Here is an 18,966-nt window from a genome sequence, read left to right on the forward strand (position 1 = left end):
AGGAAGGGTAGTCCTTTATTCCCTCTCATTGTAATCCAGACCTAATTGTCTAGTTCTGGAAGTATAGGTATTTGCCTTTGGTAATAATTCTGTTTTGCTCATGGTTCTCAAAGTCAATTATTTCCCCCTGGAAATCCTCACCTGCATAGCCTCAGAGATCAGAGTAAAATGTTCCATATGCTATCTCAAAAGACACTCTACTGTGCACCCTTATAAAACCTTGCTAATCTACTATTTTACAACAGGAATACTTTGCATAAATCGCACATAAAACATACAGTATTCTTAATGACAACAGGTAACTACCTCTTCTCACACTCCTTGCTGATCCTTTCTCTGCATATTTTTCGTAATGAATCTGAATTTATGGTTGAGGAGCCCTTGGCAGTTAGCCCTGAAAAGTCTCGTCTTCCTGGGTCCTTACTTGGCAACACTGCATTTTAGCAGAACTGGTAGAAATATGTCTGATGCTACAGGCAAAAGGTATAAACAGTTGCAGAAATCCTTTTATTCATCTTCTGTCTTTCTTGGTGGCACAGAGAAGATTTCTTTGGGGATATACTAATTGCACAGCACTTTGGAAAATTTGTTCAGTGGATGCTGATAGAATTCTCTGGGGTCAAGGCCAAGGCCCTGAGAAGTGGGTGTGATAAAGACAACCATCCTTTAGGAAAAAAAATTCCTATCTACATCTCTACCAGAAGTTATTCATCCAAGGGGAAAAGAGAGTTTAAATGTATTCGTCAAAGCCAGAGCTTGGTCCACAAAGCTGATGCTGAAAATTTCCCTCTTTAGCATGCATGTGTTATTTATTGGTGACCAACTTCGTTTGCACTCGACAGCATAACAAACTCTCCCTAGGTTTTCTCACGTAAATGGAGCCTCTGAAGCTTTGAAAGTGACCATGGGGAATCTCTCAGTTCACATATGAAGTTCAATGTGGCCATAGCAAGTCTTATCATCCTAATTCTCCTAAAAACCATCTTAGGGGAATATACCGATGATGAAATACTGAGGGATTGCTACTGAGACACTGTGGGGAGGGGTGGGCATCAGTAGTGATTTTTTTTTTTTTTTGCTTCATCCACTACATCTCACCCTCTTCTGAATTCATCTCATGGCCATACTTGTCCTACTGAAAGGCCATGAATGTCAGCTCTCAGAAGGCAGTATAGTCCTGACCCACAGAGCTCCACAGGGGACCCCTGCACCTTAAGGAGGCTTTTTGTTCACTTAACGTGTGAATCACAGTGATCAAGAACATCCATGAAGGCAAAAAAAATCTAGTATTTTCCTAGCCTGATATGGTGAGCCAGTATTATAAGGTAGGAAGAGCACTGAATTGGGAGTCAAGAGGCCTGGGTGTTAATTTAACTTACTACTTATTTAGCTTAACTACTATCCAGTTCTATAACTTTCAGTAAAACTACTTTACCCCCTCTGGCTTTTACTTTTACACTGGAAGGTTTAAATTACATGATTCCTTAAGTCATCTTTCCAACTCTAGAATTCATAATGATCACAAATATTTTTGTAAAAAAATTTATTTTTGTGTTTTATTGATGCCCTTTATTTTTAAAAATAGCATTTTCCCTTCCCAATGATTCCCAGCCACCAAACGAACCCTCCCTTGTAACAAAGGCATGCAATCAGGCAAAACAAACCAATACGTTAGGCATTTACAAAAATGCGACTTTCTATACTGATGGTCTACTCCTTCTCTGCCCAGAAACTGAAGTTATTCTTCCCTGTCAGTTCCCTGAAGCCACAATTGCAATGTCGTTGTATTAAATATCACCATTTTTATTTATGCCCCCATATGATTACCCAAGATAACCTTCATTTTCAAAATGTTTTATAATGTTTCCCCTGGGATCTGAAGGATATTTTAGTAATATTTAAATAAAAATAAAATCCCTCTGTGACATATCCAAAGACCTTCTCTTATTTTCTCATTGGAGAAAAAAAAGAATTTTCTTTAAGATGAAATACAACTACAGTTCAATTCCAGGTCATTAGGCTTACTGATCCCAAAGAAAGTCAACTCTCCATCATAACTGCTGACAATTTTACTTGCATACCACAGTTTTATTAGTCAAAATAGATATGGAGTGGAATGTCCTTTGAGGGAGCTGTGAGGCTTGTGAGGACATGTAGTCTGTGGTTGTGGTGAGAGTAGGTGGTGGGGGAGACCCAAGGAGAGGGAAGGCCCCCTTGACTTTACTTGTGACATGTTCAAATCTCAAGTAGTTCCACTTTCTATCTCAGCCTACTCCCACCATATCATCTTGTGAGATGACAAAGACCTACGAGCAAATAGTGATATTATCAGTGAATGAAACCTGTCATCAGTACCTCTTATATAGTTGATGCCCCTTACGTAGTTTCCTGAATCCTGTCACTTATATATTTGGAATTTGGGGCCTCCAATCTAAACAATGGTGACACATTACATTAAATAATTTCTCCATATAAGTTGAGTTGCCAGTTTCTAAATTTCACCAAGTGCCTATCAGTAGACTATAAGTAAAGCAGAAGTCATGGCACCTTGTCCAAACCAAGCCCCAGCTACTTCTAGAACCCTTCTTCCAAAAGGTTTTCATATTCAAATCTGAAGTTAATGGCATTTCTTATGTCTTTTAGCATATTGCAGATACTGTGCTAAGAAAAAGAAATGAGAAAAAATAGACAATCCTGCCCTCAGAGTGCTTACATTGTAATGGGGAAAGACAAAATGGGAAATTGAAGAGGTTGGGGGATTGGGTGAAGAATGTTTACAATATTTGCTGATGCTTTCCTGATCCTTGCTGAATGCATTGGATGCATGATAACAGTATGCCAATGAAAGGTGTGGCAGGAGGGAGAGACAGAGGGCAGAACTGATTCACTTCCCTTGTCCGTGAGTTCCCCCTCTGTTTACCTATGTGACTATATTTTTGCATGTACACATCTGTCTGTCTCTCTCTTCTTGCTCTTCCTCAGAACTAACAGGTGACAAAATGCTGTGTCCACTACAGTGATAATCAATTTTCACCCAGAAAATGTGATTTCTTGAAGCTGCCTCTCTAGAAGGAGGCAAACATGGCCCACAAACCAGGTCGCAGCATCAAGGGAATTGGAATTTACAATTCTGAGAAGCCACCTCCAGGAGAGAAAAATGACTACTTCAGAGGAGGCTTTTCCCCAGGGAGTTACAGTCCTTTAGGGAAACAGGCAATGAAATGCAGAGACAAATGCACACAGTTAGGTTCAGTGTCTTGGAAGGCTAAAGGGTGGCTTGATTCAGGACCAGTATTGACTCCTGCAGAGACTTGTGTGTATGACAGAAAGCAATGTTGCATTCCTCTGGTTAGACTCAGTTCATACAGGCAAAAAGAAATGAGGACTGGAGCAATTATCCTGGAAACATGAATATTAAATCAAAGAATTTCAGGTAGAAAAGACCTTATCAATCACCTAGTACAATCCCTTTACTTTCTGAATTTGAGAGAGGGGACTTGGTGACTTGATCTAGGTTAGTAGTCAAGCTGTAAATGATAATAAATTTATATTTATACTCTCTTTTTAGTTTATAAAGCATTTAATGCCCCAGGAAGTTTATTATGGGGAAAACCCAATCAATCTGCAAGATCCTCTCAGCCTCATCACTCCCTTCTATCCCTCTGGCTGAAGGGTGGATCCATCAACACCAAAACATCCATTTAAGGAAGGAGCTTGGCTCAGAATAGCTCATTTCTCACCTATCTGCATTACTCTGAGCCATCTCTAACTTCCCACCTCTTCCCACCCTTTTCCAGTCTCCTTTTGTGTTTTGTTTTCCCTCATTAGATTAGGATTTCTTTGAGGGCAGGGATTGTTTTTTCTTTTCTTATCACAGTGCCTAGAACATAGTAGGTATTTAGTAATTATTCTATTGAATTGGATCCTCATAAAAATCTTCTAAATTAGTAAAATGATTATTTTCTTCATTTGGCAGATGAGGAAATGGAGGTACAGATGTCAGGCATAGAGGTGGCATAGTGGACCTGGAGTCTGGAATACCTGAGAACTCATACTAGCTGCATGACTCTTGGCAAATCATTTTTCTCAGTCTTGGTTTCGCTGTCTGGAAAATGCGGATAACACCTACCTCTCAGGGTTGTTCTGAGGATCACATGAGATGACATACATAAAACACTTGGCAAACCTTAAAGTACTATGTTAATGCTTTTGTTTGTCATTTTTCAGTTGTGTCCAACTCTTTACGACCCCATTTGGGGTTTTCTTGGCAAAGATAATGGAATATTTTGCCATTTCCTTCTCCAGCTCATTTTACAGATGAGGAAACTGAGGCAAACAGGGTTAGGTGACTTGTCTAGGGTCACATAGCTAGTAAGTATCTGAGCCCAGATTTGAACTCGAAGATGAGTCTTCCTAATTCCAAGGTTAGTGCTTTATGCACTGTGCATCCTAGCTGCCCTATATTATTGCTAGCTATTATGATGATGACGTTAGAAGATTACCCAGTCACATAGCTAGTAAGTGTCAAAGATGGGGCTATAATATATCTTTTGGTTCTAAGTCTTATACTGTGTCCATGATCCCATAATGCCAGGAAACAGTAGATAATTCAACTCCAATGCCTCTTCTTTTCTACAGAGCCAAATTTGGAGTATCATAGGAATACTTTGTTTACTGTTGTTGTCTAAACATTGTAGGCACTGGAGTGGTGTTTTCATTGGTATAAGGAATTTCAAGTAAGGAAACTTCTATCAATGCAGGTTGTCATCTTTCCTGTATCTTAGAGCCTGAAAGAGTTCTCATGGGCACTTTGAAGTGGTTTGCTGAGGTATGAGTCAGGGATAGAACCTGAACCCAGCTCTTCCTGCCTGCATTGCCAACTCTGAATCTGCCATAGCATGTTGAGGAGACAGCATGGAGAAATTGGAAAACTATGAGGGGAAAGTCTACTTTTATTATCCTGATAGTAAAAACTGTATTGCTTGTTTCTCTCTGATGATGGATGGTCATGAGGGTCTCATTTTGAGATTAATTGTAAGTAATGAATGGCCTTGATGTTCCTCTTGTCCAAGCCAAATTGCTGTCTCAGATGTAAATATTCCTCATATCTTTGTGTTCTTGATTGGCTGTTGTAAATTCCTAATAAAAACTTCAAGTCACACACCCGGATGAGTAAGACTTGAGCTTAACATGGTGATGATGTAATGTAGTTATTTTGGTAAACTTGGCAACCCAAAGAGTGAACAGTTTTCATGTGCTTCCTGAAGCCCTTGCAACCTGTTTCATCAACCAACAGGCTGAAATAATACATCTTATTAGAACGTTCTTGCTGCTTCATTCCCATCGACAGTAATTTCATCACTGGACAACTTGCAACACGCATAGATTAAATAAAATCTGTTGGCACTTTTATTGCAAACTTGTAATCATCAATAATATTGGAATCACAATAGCTGGGTTCTAATATCTTAGTTCTTGATCTGCTATATAAAGAAATAGAAATAGCACTGAGAAAGAAAATAGGAAAAGTAGCTTTGATACTGGAGGGAAGGGGAAGGAACCAGATATTTATTAAGTACCTACTATGTATTGGACATGTGCTAAATGCTTTACAAATATCAACTCATTTGATCTTCACAATAGCCTTGTGAGGTAGTTGCTATTACTAGTGCCATTTTTCCAGATAAGGAAATGAGGCAGGCAGAGGTTAAATGATTTGCCCAGAGTTACACCTAGTCAGTATTTGAGGCTGAATTTGAACTCAAGTCTTCCTAAGTCCAGGACCAGCACTCCATCTCCTTCCAGTACCTAACTTCCTGTGTAACATAATCTCTAGGGAACTGAGAAATCAGTTCTCAATATATTTTTAAAAGGAAAAGGTGCCAATTAGAAGAAATCATAGGTTCCAAAAAAACTTTTAAAGGCAATTAAAATTACATTACTAAGTATTAACTCATATGCCTACTTTCACAGTTTTATAAAAACCCTTGTTAGAATGAACTGCAATGCATTTCAGGTACCCTTGATAAAATTTAAGAAGGAAATGAGAAGGATTTTTCAAATAATTTCTGATGGAAGACATCTTTGTTAATAACTCAACTGACAAAAAGTTGCACAGAATAAAAAAACATCACTCTGCTTATTATTTGTTGATGAGGGGGGGAAAGTTTTGTCCTGCTAAAGAAAAATGCAGCCTTAAAGATTCTCCTCCAACAAAGCGTCTCCCACACAAAGATCAAGATCATATCAGATTCCTTGATAGATGGAATAACAGATATTTTTCAGTGATCTCAGATTATCACCATTAAAGTGAGGAGATGTTTGCTCACTAAAACTTGCCACTCTCATGAAGGATTGCTAGTGCAAAATTCAAATGGAACAAAGATTACCCTTAGAGTCAGGATTCTTCACCTGGGGTCCACAGATCCCCCCATGGAGCTCCATGGATAGATTTCAGAGGGTCTCTGAGCTTGGACTGGAAAAAAAAATTGTATGTTTAATATAATTGGTTTTCTTTGTAAACCTATGCATTTTATTTTGTGCATTAAAAATGTTATTCTTAGAAGGGTTTCAAAGGCTTCATTATATTGTGAAAGGGGTTTGTGATACACAGGTAAAGCATCCCTTATCTAGGTGGATGCTATTGTTGGCAAGTGACATTGGATGGATTGCATCAAGTCCCAGAAGACAATATATAGCTACACTCCTCTTCAGACTGTCCTTCTGACTCTCTGGATATTCTGTCTCATTCCATAGACACCGTTGCAATCCTGAAAGCTCACTCCACCCCTGGACTTCAAAGGAATGAAGTACCCCTCTGCTCCTATGTCCTCTTCTTCTGATTTGCTGATTCCTCCCATTAAAAGAGGATGCATAGGCTTTCTATGTCTTCATTTCTCTGCAGGCTACACTGCTTACTCTCTGGACTTTCTTTACTAACCCCCTCTGTCCTTTTATGTTACATTGGAATGGAATCTCCTTAAGGCTGCCTTTCTTTCTTTTTGTATTTGTATTTCTAGCACTTAGTATAGTATCTGGCCATGATAAGCACTTAATAAATGCTTATTGTTACCACCTGTCCTGCCACAGAATTTTTTTTCTTTTATTTATTCTTAGATTTTGACATTCATTTCCACAAAATTTTGAGTTCCAGTTTTTTCCCCATCTCTCTCCTCCCCCCACCCCATAATACCTTGTATTCTGATTACCCCTTGCTTCAATGTACCCTTCCTTATACCACACCCCACCCTTGTCTTATCCCCATTTTCTCTCTTTTCTTGTAGGGCAAGAAAAATTTTTATACCCCATTACCTATATTTCTTATTTCCCAGTTACATGCAATAATAATTCTCAACATTCATTTTTAATACTTTGAATTCCAACTTCTCTTCCTCCCTCCCTCCCTACTCATCCCCACTGAGAAGGCAAGTGATTCAATACAGGCTATATATCTGTCATTTTGCAAAAGATTTCCATAATAGTCATGTTGTGTAAGACTAACTATATTGCCCTCCATCCTACCCTGTCCCTCCCCATTTTTGTTCTGTTCTCTCATTTGACCTTGTCCCTTGCCAAAAGTGTTTACTTCTAGTTGCCCCCTTCTCCCATTTGCCCTCCCTTCTATCATTCCCCTCACCCCACTTTTCCTCTTCTCCCCTACTTTCCTGTAGTGTAAGATACATTTTCATATCAAATTTAGTGAGCATGTTATTCCCTCCTTGAGTCATATGTGAAGAGAGTAAGTTTCACTTTTCCTCTCCAACTTCCTCCCTTTTCTCCTCCATTGAACACGTTTTTTCTTATCTCTTTTATGAGTGATAGGCTGTCTCATTCCATTTCTCTTTTTCTTCTCCCAGGATTTTCCTCTCTCACCCCTTAATTTTATTTTATTTTTTTATGGATGTCTCTTCCAATTCAACTCAACCTGTACTCTGTGTGTGTGTGTGTGTGTGTGTGTGTGTGTGTGTGTAATCCCTCCACCTACCTAAATACTGAGAAAAGTCTCAAGAGTTACAAATATTATCTTTCCATGTAGGAATGTAAACAGTTCAGCTTTAAAAAGTCCTTTATGATTTTCTTTCCTGTTTATCTTTTCTTCATTCTTCTCTTGATTCTTGTGTTTGAAAGTCAAATTTCCTATTCAGTTCTGGTGTTTTCATCACGAATGCTTGAAAGTCCTCTATATCATTGAATGACCATTTATTCCCTGCAAATATTATGCTCAGTGTTGCTAGGTAGGTGATTCTTGGTCTTAATCCCAGTTCCTATGACTTCTGGAATATTCTATTCCAAGCCCTTCAATCCCTTAATGTAGAAACTGCCAGATCCTGTGTTATCCTGATTGTATTTCCACAATACTTGAATTCTTTCTTTCTAGCTGCTTGCAATATTTTCTCCTTGACCTGGGAACTCTGAAATTTGGCCACAATATTCCTAGGAGTTTCTCTTTTTGGGTATCTGTCAGGAGGTGATCAGTGGATTCTTTTAATATTTATTTTGCCCTCTGGTTCTAGAATATCAGGGCACTTTTACTTGATAATTTCATGAACCATGATATCTAGGTTCTTTTTTTGATCATGGCTTTCAGGTAGTCCCATAATTTTTCAGTTGTCTCTCCTGGATCTATTTTCCAGGTCAGTCGTTTTTTCAATGAGATGTTTCACATTATCTTCTATTTTTTCATTCTTTTGGTTTTGTTTTCTAGCTTCTTGATTTATATCATAGTCATTAGCTTCCCTGAATTCCACTCTCTCTTTTAAAGAACTATTTTCTTCAGTGAGCTTTTGAACCTTTTTTTCCCCATTTGGCTAATTCTGCTTTTTAAAGACTTCTTCTCCTCATTGGCTTTTTGGACCTCTTTTTCCAATTGAGTTAACCTATTTTTAAAGGTGTTATTTTTCTCAGCATTTTTTTTGGTTTTCCTTTAGCAAGCAGCTGACTCACTTTTCAAGCGCTTCTATAGCATGGGTCCATTTCATATTCATTTTGGAAGTACTGGAGGTAGAAGCCTTGACTTTCTCTGACAGTATGCCTTCTTCTTCCTCATCTGAAAGGATGGAAGGAGACATATGTTCACCAAGAAAGTACCTTCTATGGTCTTATTTTCTTCCCCCTTTTTTGGGCATTTTCCCAGCCAGTTACTTGACTTCTGAATCCTTTGTCAAGAGGAGGGTCCTAGTGCTCCTCCTCCCTCCAGGACCATGCTCAGGGCTGAGATTCAGATCACCTGCCCAATTCTCCCAGAGGCTTGGACAGTGGACACAGGCTTCTTCCACGGCCATTGTAGCCGTCCCCCACCCGATGCTGCTGCTTCTGCCACCTCCGCCACTGCCTGGGGCCAGTGTTGGGGTGACCCTCTTCCCCTCTCACTCAGCTGGGAAAACCCTCCTACACTGACCTTTGGAATTTTCTTTGTTGCTTGTGGGTTGAGGGATCTGGGACCCTCCTTGCTGGGAATTCTGCCCCAGAGGTCAGTTCAGGTCCTGTTCCTCCCCATGCAGTGTGGCCAGGTCTGGGCTCTGCTCCATTCAGTGTCCCATAAGATACACCTTTCCTGTCAACCTTCCAGGTTACCTTTGGCTGGAAACCTCTTTCACTCTGTTGTAATGTGGCTTCTGCTGCTCTAGAATTTGTTGAGAGTCATTTTTTACAGGTATTTTGTGGGCTGTGGGGGAAGCACTAGAGTATATGTATCTTTCTACTCTGCCATCTTGCCTCTGCCCCCCTGCCTCAGAATTCTAAGGACCATTGGATCTTCTCCTGTACCCTAGAGCCAAATTCTTCTGTATGTTTTCTTCTTCTCACCCCCAAATAGAATGTGAGCTTTTTGAGACTGAGGACTATTACACTGTTTTTTCCTATTTTTATTCTCAGCACTTGACACATAGTAAATATTTATTAAATGTAAATGCTTTTCCATACTATTCTGTTCCATTCCTCATTTTAGATATGAGGAAACTGAGGACCAAGGAAATTACAAGACCCAAGGTCCCAAAGATTCTTTGCTAGAACTGGGATGTGAATCTAGGTCTCCTTGCCCCATGAGACCAACAACAAAAAACCCAAAGCATCTTTTTGACTTTAGTATTAAAATACTTGGTCACTGAAGAATCAAAATTGTAATTCTAAATGACCTAAAGATCAAAGGAGAGATATATGGTGGGTTTAAGTAACATACAATATATTGACGATGACAACTTTAGAAATTATCTAAAAGATTTGATTCAGGAAATGTATGACCTAAAATACTGGTGAGCCTAGCATGTAACATGAGTGAGGGGAAGCAGGCAGAGAGTCTATGTTCAAAGACCTTCAGGGATGCTTCGGTCTACTGGATTCTTTAAAGAGAAAGTATGGAAGGACACAGGTTAAAAGCTGTCCAGGTTGAGAAGATGTAATTGTGGTCTTTATCATTGTAGAGAGCAGCCATATTGATGAGATCTTGAATCCACTGCAGAACTTATCTCAGGCTCTAATGAGCCCCAGATAAATATAATTATTTTTGTAAATTGTTTATTTATTTTAAACTTAAACACAAAATGAGAAAAAAATATTATCATGTACACAGCTGATCATAAGAGAGGATTCAACATAAAACAATCAATTTCCATTTCAAGAAAGCCTATATAATAAATACTACACATTGTTTTAAAACTAAACAGCTTTCCTTTGCTTCTTGTAATTTAATTGGGATGGAACTAAATAAATATATTAGTTTGATAAATGATAATTTTTTATTATTTTGGTTTTATCTACCCATTAACAATAAATATTACTTCAATTATGTAGATCTGATTTTATTTGTTTAAAAAGTGTTTTGTGTTTATTTTCACATAATACCTGTGTCTGTTTTGGCATGTATCTTCTCAGGTATTTTATACTATTTATTTTAAATAATATTTCTGACATGGTATAGTTTCCCTGTTATTCTTGCTTGACTAAATCTATTTAACTTTAACTTTGTCTGAGATCATGATTATTACCCCTGCTTTTTTTTAACATAATAAATTCTACTCCTGCCCTTTATTTTATCTCTGCCCTTTGTGTGTATCTCTCATTCATTCATATTGTTGAATTCAAATTTTTAATCTGCCATTAATTTCCATTTTGTGGGTAAATTCATCCCATTCACACTCTAAGTTATAATTACTTGTTGTGTATTTTGCTCCTTCCTATTTTTCCTCACTGTCTTTCTCACTCTATTCATCCTATCCTGAGCTTCTCTACTTTACTTCTACCTGCTACCTTGCCCTCCTATTCCTTAAACTATCCAACCTTCTAAGAATCCCTCCCTTATCCTCTCCCCTATCCCATTGCCCTCTTATTTCTTCCTGAATTTAGAAAACTTTTCTGTGTGTGTGTGTGTGTGTGTGTGTGTGTGTGTGTGTGTGTGTGGTGTTCCCTCTTTAATCCATTGTCAATGAGAATAACGTTCCCACACTACCAGACTTCCCCATTAGTAGCTTCTTCTGTATCATTTTTTTTCCTTTTGTGCCTCATTTGTATGAGATAATTACTCCTGTTTATCTACATAGCTTTATATTTGTATTTTTAGAATCACCCCATCATGCTCAGCTCAGGGTCCCTGTCCTTGTAATTGGTCCTTAATGTTTACCATATATTTCTCCTGGATGTTATTTATATGTCAAATTTACCTTAAGTTCTGCTATTTTTATCATAAATATCTGAAAGTCTTTGAGTTCATTAAATATCCTTTTTTTTCATACAGGATTATACTTAACTTTGCTGGGTAAGTTACTCTTGGTCATTATCCAACTCTTTTGCTCTATGGAAAATAGTATTCCAAGACATATTGTCCTTCAATGTACTAGATGATGGCAATCTTTATGGTAGCTCCATGATATTTACAATGTTTTCTTTCCTTATTGCTTCCAATATTTTCTCCTTAACCTTAGAGTTTTGACACTTGGCTATGATATTCCTGTAAAGTTTCCTCTTGGGATCTCTTTTCAGGTGGTGATTGGTAGATTTTTTGTATTTCTGCTTTGCTTCTTGTTCTAGAACTTCAGAGCAATTTTCTTTGATAATTTCATGTAATATTGTATCAAGATTCTTTTTTTTATCATTACTTTCAGGTAGTCTGACTATCATTATATTGTTTCTCTTTGATCTGTTCTCCAGATCAGTTGTTTTTCTGATAGGATGCTTCACATTCTCTTCTATTTTTCATTCCTTTGATTTTGTTTTATTATTTCTTGGTGTCTTAGAATGTCATTAGGGAGCCAAGATGGCAGAGTAGAGGGAGCCAAGATGGTGGAGTAGATAGACACACATACGCTAGCTCCAAACCCACCGCCCATAGAACATCTGTAAAAAAGAACTTCCAACAAATTCTGGAGCAGCAGAAGCCACAGAACAACAGAGCAGACGAGATTTCTGTTCCAGAGAGCCTGAAAACCTCTCACAAAAGATCCTTGCACTGTGGACCTGGAGCCCAGCCCTGCCTTGGCCACGTGGCACCAAAAGGAGCAGATCCAAGCAGGGAGCAGGTCTGAGCAGGCTTCAGGGACGGGATCTCCAGCAGCTGCGCAGCTCCCTCCACCCACAAGTGACAAGGGTCAGTGAGAGGGTCTCTTTGGTGGGTCGAGAGGGGAGTGGGGTGCCCCCATAACTCAGGCCCCCTTGGGAGGCAGCAGCGGAGGCAGCAGCAGACCAGGGCTCCCCAAGCAAGCAGAAGCTCGGATCCATTGTTGAAGGTCTGTGCATAAACCCCCTGAGGGAACTGAGCCTGTGAGGCAGACCCCCCCCCCCCCCCCCCCCCCCCCCCCCCGAGCACCTGAACTTGTTCTCACACTGATTAGCAGCTCTGCCCCCGCCAAAAGCCCTGAGGCTGGGAAGCAGCATTTGAATCTCAGACCCCAAGCACTGGCTGGGCAGATCTGGAGGGGAAGTGGGTGTGAAGAGAATATTCAGAAATCAAGTCACTGGCTGGGAAAATGCCCAGAAAAGGGAAAAAAAATAAGACTATAGAAGGCTACTTTCTTGGTGAACAGGTATTTCCTCCCTTCCTTTCTGATGAGGAAGAACAATGCTTACCATCAGGGAAAAACGCAGAAGTCAAGGCTTCTGTATCCCAGCCCACTCAGTGGGCTCAGGCCATGGAAGAGCTCGAAAAGGATTTTGAAAATCAAGTTAGAGAGGTGGAGGAAAAACTGGGAAGACAAATGAGAGACATGCAAGCAAAGCATGAAAAACAATTAAACACCCTGCTAAAGGATACCCCAAAAAATGCTGAAAAAAATAACACCTTGAAAAATAGGCTAACTCAATTGGCAAAAGAGGTTCAAAAAGCCAATGAGGAGAAGAATGCTTTCAAAAGCAGAATTAGCCAAATGGAAAAGGAGATTCAAAAGCTCACTAAAGAAAATAGTTCTTTCAAAATTAGAATGGAACAGATGGAGGCTAATGACTTTATGAGAAACCAAGAAATCACAAAACAAAACCAAAAGAATGAAAAAATGGAAGATAATGTGAAACATCTCATTGAATAAACAACTGACCTGGAAAATAGATCCAGGAGAGACAATTTAGAAATTATGGGCCTACCTGAAAGCCATGATCAAAAAAAGAGCCTAGGCATCATCTTTCATGAAATTATTAAGGAAAACTGCCCTGAGATTCTAGAACCAGAGGGCAAAATAAGTATTCAAGGAATCCACAGATCACCGCCTGAAAGAGATCCAAAAAGAGAAACTCCTAGGAACAGTGTGGCCAAATTTCAGAGTTCCCAGGTCAAAGAGAAAATATTGCAAGCAGCTGGAAAGAAACAATTCAAGTATTGCAGAAGTATAATCAGGATAACACAAGACCTAGCAGCTTCTACGTTAAGGGATCGAAGGGCATGAAATAGGATATTCTAGAAGTCAAAGCAACTAGGACTAAAACCAAGAATCACTTACCCAGCAAAACTGAGTATAATACTTCAGGGGAAAAATTGGTCTTTCAGTGAAATAGAGGACTTTCAAGCATTCTTGATGAAAAGACCAGAGCTGAAAAGAAAATTTGACTTTCAAACACAAGAATGAAGAGAAGCATGAAAAGGTAAACAGCAAAGAGAAGTCATAAGAGACTTACAAAAGATGAACTGTTTACATTCCTACATGGAAAGACAATATTTGTAACTCTTGAAACTATTCAGTATCTGGGTACTGGGTACACACACACATGCACATGCACACACACACATAGAGACAGAGTGCACAGAGTGAATTGAAGAGGATGGGATCATATCTTAAAAAAATGAAATCAAGCAGTGAGACAGAAATATATTGGGAGGAGAAAGGGAGAAATGGAATGGGGCAAATTATCTCTCATAAAAGAGGCAAGCAAAAGACTTATTAGTGGAGGGATAAAGAGGGGAGGTGAGAGAAAAACATGAAGTTTACTCTAATTTTACTCTCATCATCATTTACTCTCATCACATTCCACTAAAGGAAGGAATAAAATGCATACTCATTTTGGTATGAAAACCTATCTTACAATACAGGAAAGTGGGGGATAAGGGGAGAAGCAGGGTGGGGGGGATGATGGAAGGGAGGGCATGGGGAGGAGGGAGCAATCTGAGGTCGACACTCATGGGGAGGGACAGGAACAAAAGAGAGAATAGAAGTAATGGGGGACAGGATAGGATGGAGGGAAATATAGTTAGTCTTCTACAACATGACCACTATGGAAGTCATTTGCAAAACTACACAGATTTGACCTATATTGAATTGCTTGCCTTCCAAAGGGAGGGGGTCAGGAGGGAGGGAGGAAGAGAAGTTGGAACTCAAAGTTTTAGGAACAACTGTAGAGTACTGTTCTTGCCACTAGGAAATAAGAAATACAGGTAAAGGGGTATAGAAAGTTATCTGGCCCTACAGGACAAAAGAGAAGATGGAGATAAGAGAGGGATGATAGAAGAGAGAGCAGATTGGTGATAGGGGCAATTAGAATGCTCGGTGTTTTGGGGTGGGGGGAGGGGACAAAAGGGGAGAAAATGTGGAACCCAAAATTTTGTGAAAATGAATGTTAAAAGTTAAATAAGTAAATAATTTTTAAAAAAGAATGTCATTAGCTTCCCTTTCTCCAATTTTAGTTTTCAATAAATTTTTTTATTCCCTAAATTTCTGATTCTCTATTTCAAGTTGATTGACATTTTCCCCTATTTTTCCTCAATTTCTCATATTTGATTTTTAAAGTCCTTTTTAAGTTCTTTCAAGAACTCATTTTGTGCTTGGGACCATTTGACATTTCTCAGTGATAAAGGAGTAACTTTTTAGCTCCATTACCTTGCTCTGAATATGAACCCAGATTTTTTCTGACCCCATAGTAGTTGTCTATGGTTAGGTTCTTTTTCCTTTGCTTACTGATTTTTATTTCTTTATTTTTGTTTCATTTTATTTTTGGCAGTTATTAGTGTAATCAAATTCTAGTCCCAAGGTATGGGAACGATGCCCCAAGGCTTAGGTCCTTCTTACAGTTATTTTCCAAGATCTGTCCCAGGGTTCAATCTTGGCCTCTTCTTTCCACTCCCAAGCCACAGTCAGGGAGGCACTCTGTCCCACAAATAATCTTGCTCCTTGTGGTCACTTGGGTGGCTGCAAACTGCAGATACCCTCTCTGTTCTGGAACTGAAACCAAGGGCTCTGCTCTCCTGCAAGTTCCCACAGCCATCAGGGTATGTGCTAGCTTGTTGTTTCTGGGCAGCAGCAGCCCAGCCTAAGATAGTGGATGGTCCTTCAGTCTTCTCCTACTGAGCCATCAGACCCTCCACACACACACACACACACACACACACACACACACACACACACACACACACACACACACACACACACACACTGTTGTGAGATGACAATTTCTGAGCCTGAGGCTGCCTCCCAAACCTAATTGCCTTCAGGTCTTGTCTGTTGATACTGCAGAGTTGGCTTAGAGATGTTTGCACTTCACTCAAGCTTAAACATTGTCCCTGGAAGTCATGTCTTTCCTGGGGTCTTCTCCAGTTGTCTTACACCAACTGCTTTACCTTGGATTTTTGTTTATTTCTGCTGCTCTACATTCCCTCTGGGGCAATGTTTTTTTTCTTCTAGGAAATTTGGAAAGCTGAACGTTTTCTGACCTATTCCACCTTCTTCCCAGAATCCTCTCCTGCTATAGATAAATAAAACACCATCCTTTCCCTCCAGATGCTTACGCTGTAGGCAGGAGATGCATCAGGAGCACAAACAATATAAAAGAGAACATGCTAAATGTGTAAGAAAAGTATAAAATTTATGTGAGAAATCAGAGGTGGCAGAAATAAGTTCTGGCTGAGGGAACAGAGAAGACTGCATGGAAGAGGTAGTATCTGAGCTGAGTCTTAGAGGATGGCTAGGATTTCCTCAATAGGAGATATAGGGATTGCGCACGTCAAATGTAACAAAAGAGATAAGCAAAGGTATAAAGTCAGTAAAAGGTTGGATAACAACAGCAGCAGCAATAGTAATAATAATTAATGATAATATTTAATATTTATACAGTGTTTAAAGGATGACAAAATACTTTACATATGTTATCCCATCTGATTCTCACAAATCTATTATTATCCTCATTATCCAAATGAGAAAATTGACTGAGAGAGGTTGATTCTTACCAGGGCCACACACCTGGGAAGTGTCCCAAGCAGGATTGAAATTCAATTTGGGGAACTATAAGTGATTTGTTTTGGCTGTGGTAGAACACAAGAAAGGTTAAGCACGGGACCAGATTGGAAAAGCAGTTTAATGCCAGAGTGTGAAGAGTCTTGAATGCTAGGCAGAGGAGTTTGGTTAAGTTTTCCCAATGCCTAGGAATGTAGGTTCAAATTGGCACTGTATCATCATCATTATATAACTGCTATCGCACTGCAAAGAACATTTGCTATTGTATTCTGAAGTGGCTATTAGGGAATTACATCAACAAGCACTAGTTCTAGGAGGTCCAGCCAAGTTGGGAAGACTTCAAATCTGAGTTCAAGGATGGCCTATAGATTTTTGATTGTCCGAAAACTGATCTGAGTAAAAGTGGAGAGAGCTGACCACAGCTTTCTACAAAACGAAGGCATGATGTATGTTCATGTGTGGCATGTGTGGGTCTGCATTTGCATGTGCACATGTGTGTGTATGTATGATCTGTCAGTAAAGGAAGGACCTTTCTCCTATATTTATCTCATGAATTTCTAGAAGTTTCTAATGATGTTCTTCTTACATAGTAGTGACTCTCTTTGATGCCAATCTTTCTAGATGTCATAGCATCATATAATTTCAAAATTGAAATGCCCTCAACGGGCTACTTTTCCCCTCCCAAATGTATTTTATAAGTAATCATTCATTCTATGCTGGAAGAACTCCAGTAGGAATGAATATAATACCTCCTGCAGTAGCCCATTCTACTTTTTAATAATCTCTGTGGGTGAAATTCTTGAAATATCAATATATGGGAAACAGATTACAGTTGGAAGAATAGCACTAGATTAGATAAAAGAAGACTTGGATTCTAACCCTAGCTCTTCCACTTCATACATGGGTGATCACTGACACCTGCTCACTCTCCAACTTCAGGAAGAACTATTGGTTGAAAGGCAGTATATCAAACATTGCAAGACTGGCAATTCCAAATGTTAAGACATAAATTCATATAGTATATTACAGTTCACAAGAGAAAACAATTATATACTCTTTCCCCTCCCCCTCATTCTTTTCTAGACTTTGGAAATTAGTGGTTTCTAGATGGAATAAAGAGGAAGGAGGATAGCAAATGATCTTCATTCTGCTGAATTGTCTATATTTTAATCAAGCAATCAGGTTTTATGAAGCAACTACTGCATGCCCAACATAGTACTCAGTGTGTTAGGGGATATAAGGAAGCCAAGGATACAGTCTCTTTCCTTTGGTACCATATAATCTCATTGGTAAGATGAAGCTCTCATCTAGAGAAAAAATAGTCAATATAAGGATGGAGACTGAACCTGATTTCATTGGTATAGGGAACACCAGAGTAAGAAAATTTCATCTATTCATATAGGTTGACACTTTCTTTATATTTTATAACTTTGAAAAGTTGCCTAAAGAACTGAGACGTTAAGTAAATTGCCCAGGGGTGCACAGTCAGTATGAATCATAGAAGGCTCTTGACAACTAGGTCTTCCTGGCTTTGAAACCACCTCTGTTGGAAAATTATGTTTAAAATGGTAGTTAGTGAAGATATCATCTCACACTTATCAAACTGGCTAAAATGATAATAGGAGAAAATGGCAAATGTTGGAGGGGATATGGGAAAATTAGGATGCTAATACACTGTTGGTAGAATTGCGTATTGATTCAACCACTTTGGAGAACAATCTGGAGTTAAGCCAAAGAGTTATAAAACTGTGTATACCCTTTGACCCAGCAATACCACTACTAAGTCTGTTTCCTAAGGTGAAAAGGAAAAGAACCTACATGTTCTAAAATATTTATAGCAGCTCTCTTCGTGGTGGCAAAGACCTGGAAATTGAGGGGATACCTTAGTGCAAACATATATTTGACTCTATCTTCATTAAAGATCCATGCCCTTTGGGGAAACAAGAATAAAAGTCAATTTCTGATGACTCTTTGATTATGAACATAAAGAAAAGCATTAAGATGCTTGCCACTTTCATGGAAAATACCAAACATAGACTCCAAATCACAGAGAAACCCTCTATAGCTCAAGATCCATTTGCAACATACTCTTTTCATTAGTGGAAACTTGTTACTCCATGCTCCTCATCTGTGTCAGGGTTAGAGTTGTAGAGAGAAAAGATCTTGGTCTTTGGGTTCCTAGGTTTGGGTGAGAAGACAGACTCTTCCTTCAGACTTAGTCCCCCAGACTTCCTTCAATTAAAGAAAGATTGTGGGAAAAGGCTGACCTGTAGAGGGATCATTTCCCTATCCTAAGCTTACTCCTCTAGAGACTTTAGGGAATTTT

The 18,966-nt window shown here is 39.1% G+C and overlaps 1 protein-coding gene and 1 long non-coding RNA gene across 15 annotated transcripts in view; one reads left to right on the forward strand and one right to left on the reverse strand.

Annotated features, from left to right (window-relative positions):
• Nucleotides 1-18,966, reverse strand: part of LOC140513775 (uncharacterized) — a 144,519-nt gene that overhangs the window by 74,381 nt on the left and 51,172 nt on the right. For 12 of the 14 annotated variants that reach the window (XR_011970360.1, XR_011970364.1, XR_011970359.1 and 9 more), the window contains one exon: nt 6,390-6,475. The gene's annotated coding sequence lies outside the window, so the exon portion shown is untranslated. Of the gene's footprint in view, nt 1-4; nt 2,307-6,389; nt 6,476-8,943; nt 12,748-18,966 lie in introns of those variants that run through there. The other 2 variants (XR_011970368.1, XR_011970366.1) reach the window with 2 other exon arrangements.
• LOC140513846 (uncharacterized) overlaps nt 1-18,966 on the forward strand; it is a 44,893-nt gene that overhangs the window by 16,678 nt on the left and 9,249 nt on the right. The window lies entirely within an intron of this gene.

Source organism: Notamacropus eugenii, chromosome 1, assembly GCF_028372415.1.
Source record: "Notamacropus eugenii isolate mMacEug1 chromosome 1, mMacEug1.pri_v2, whole genome shotgun sequence".
NCBI classification, from domain to species: Eukaryota; Metazoa; Chordata; class Mammalia; order Diprotodontia; family Macropodidae; genus Notamacropus; species Notamacropus eugenii.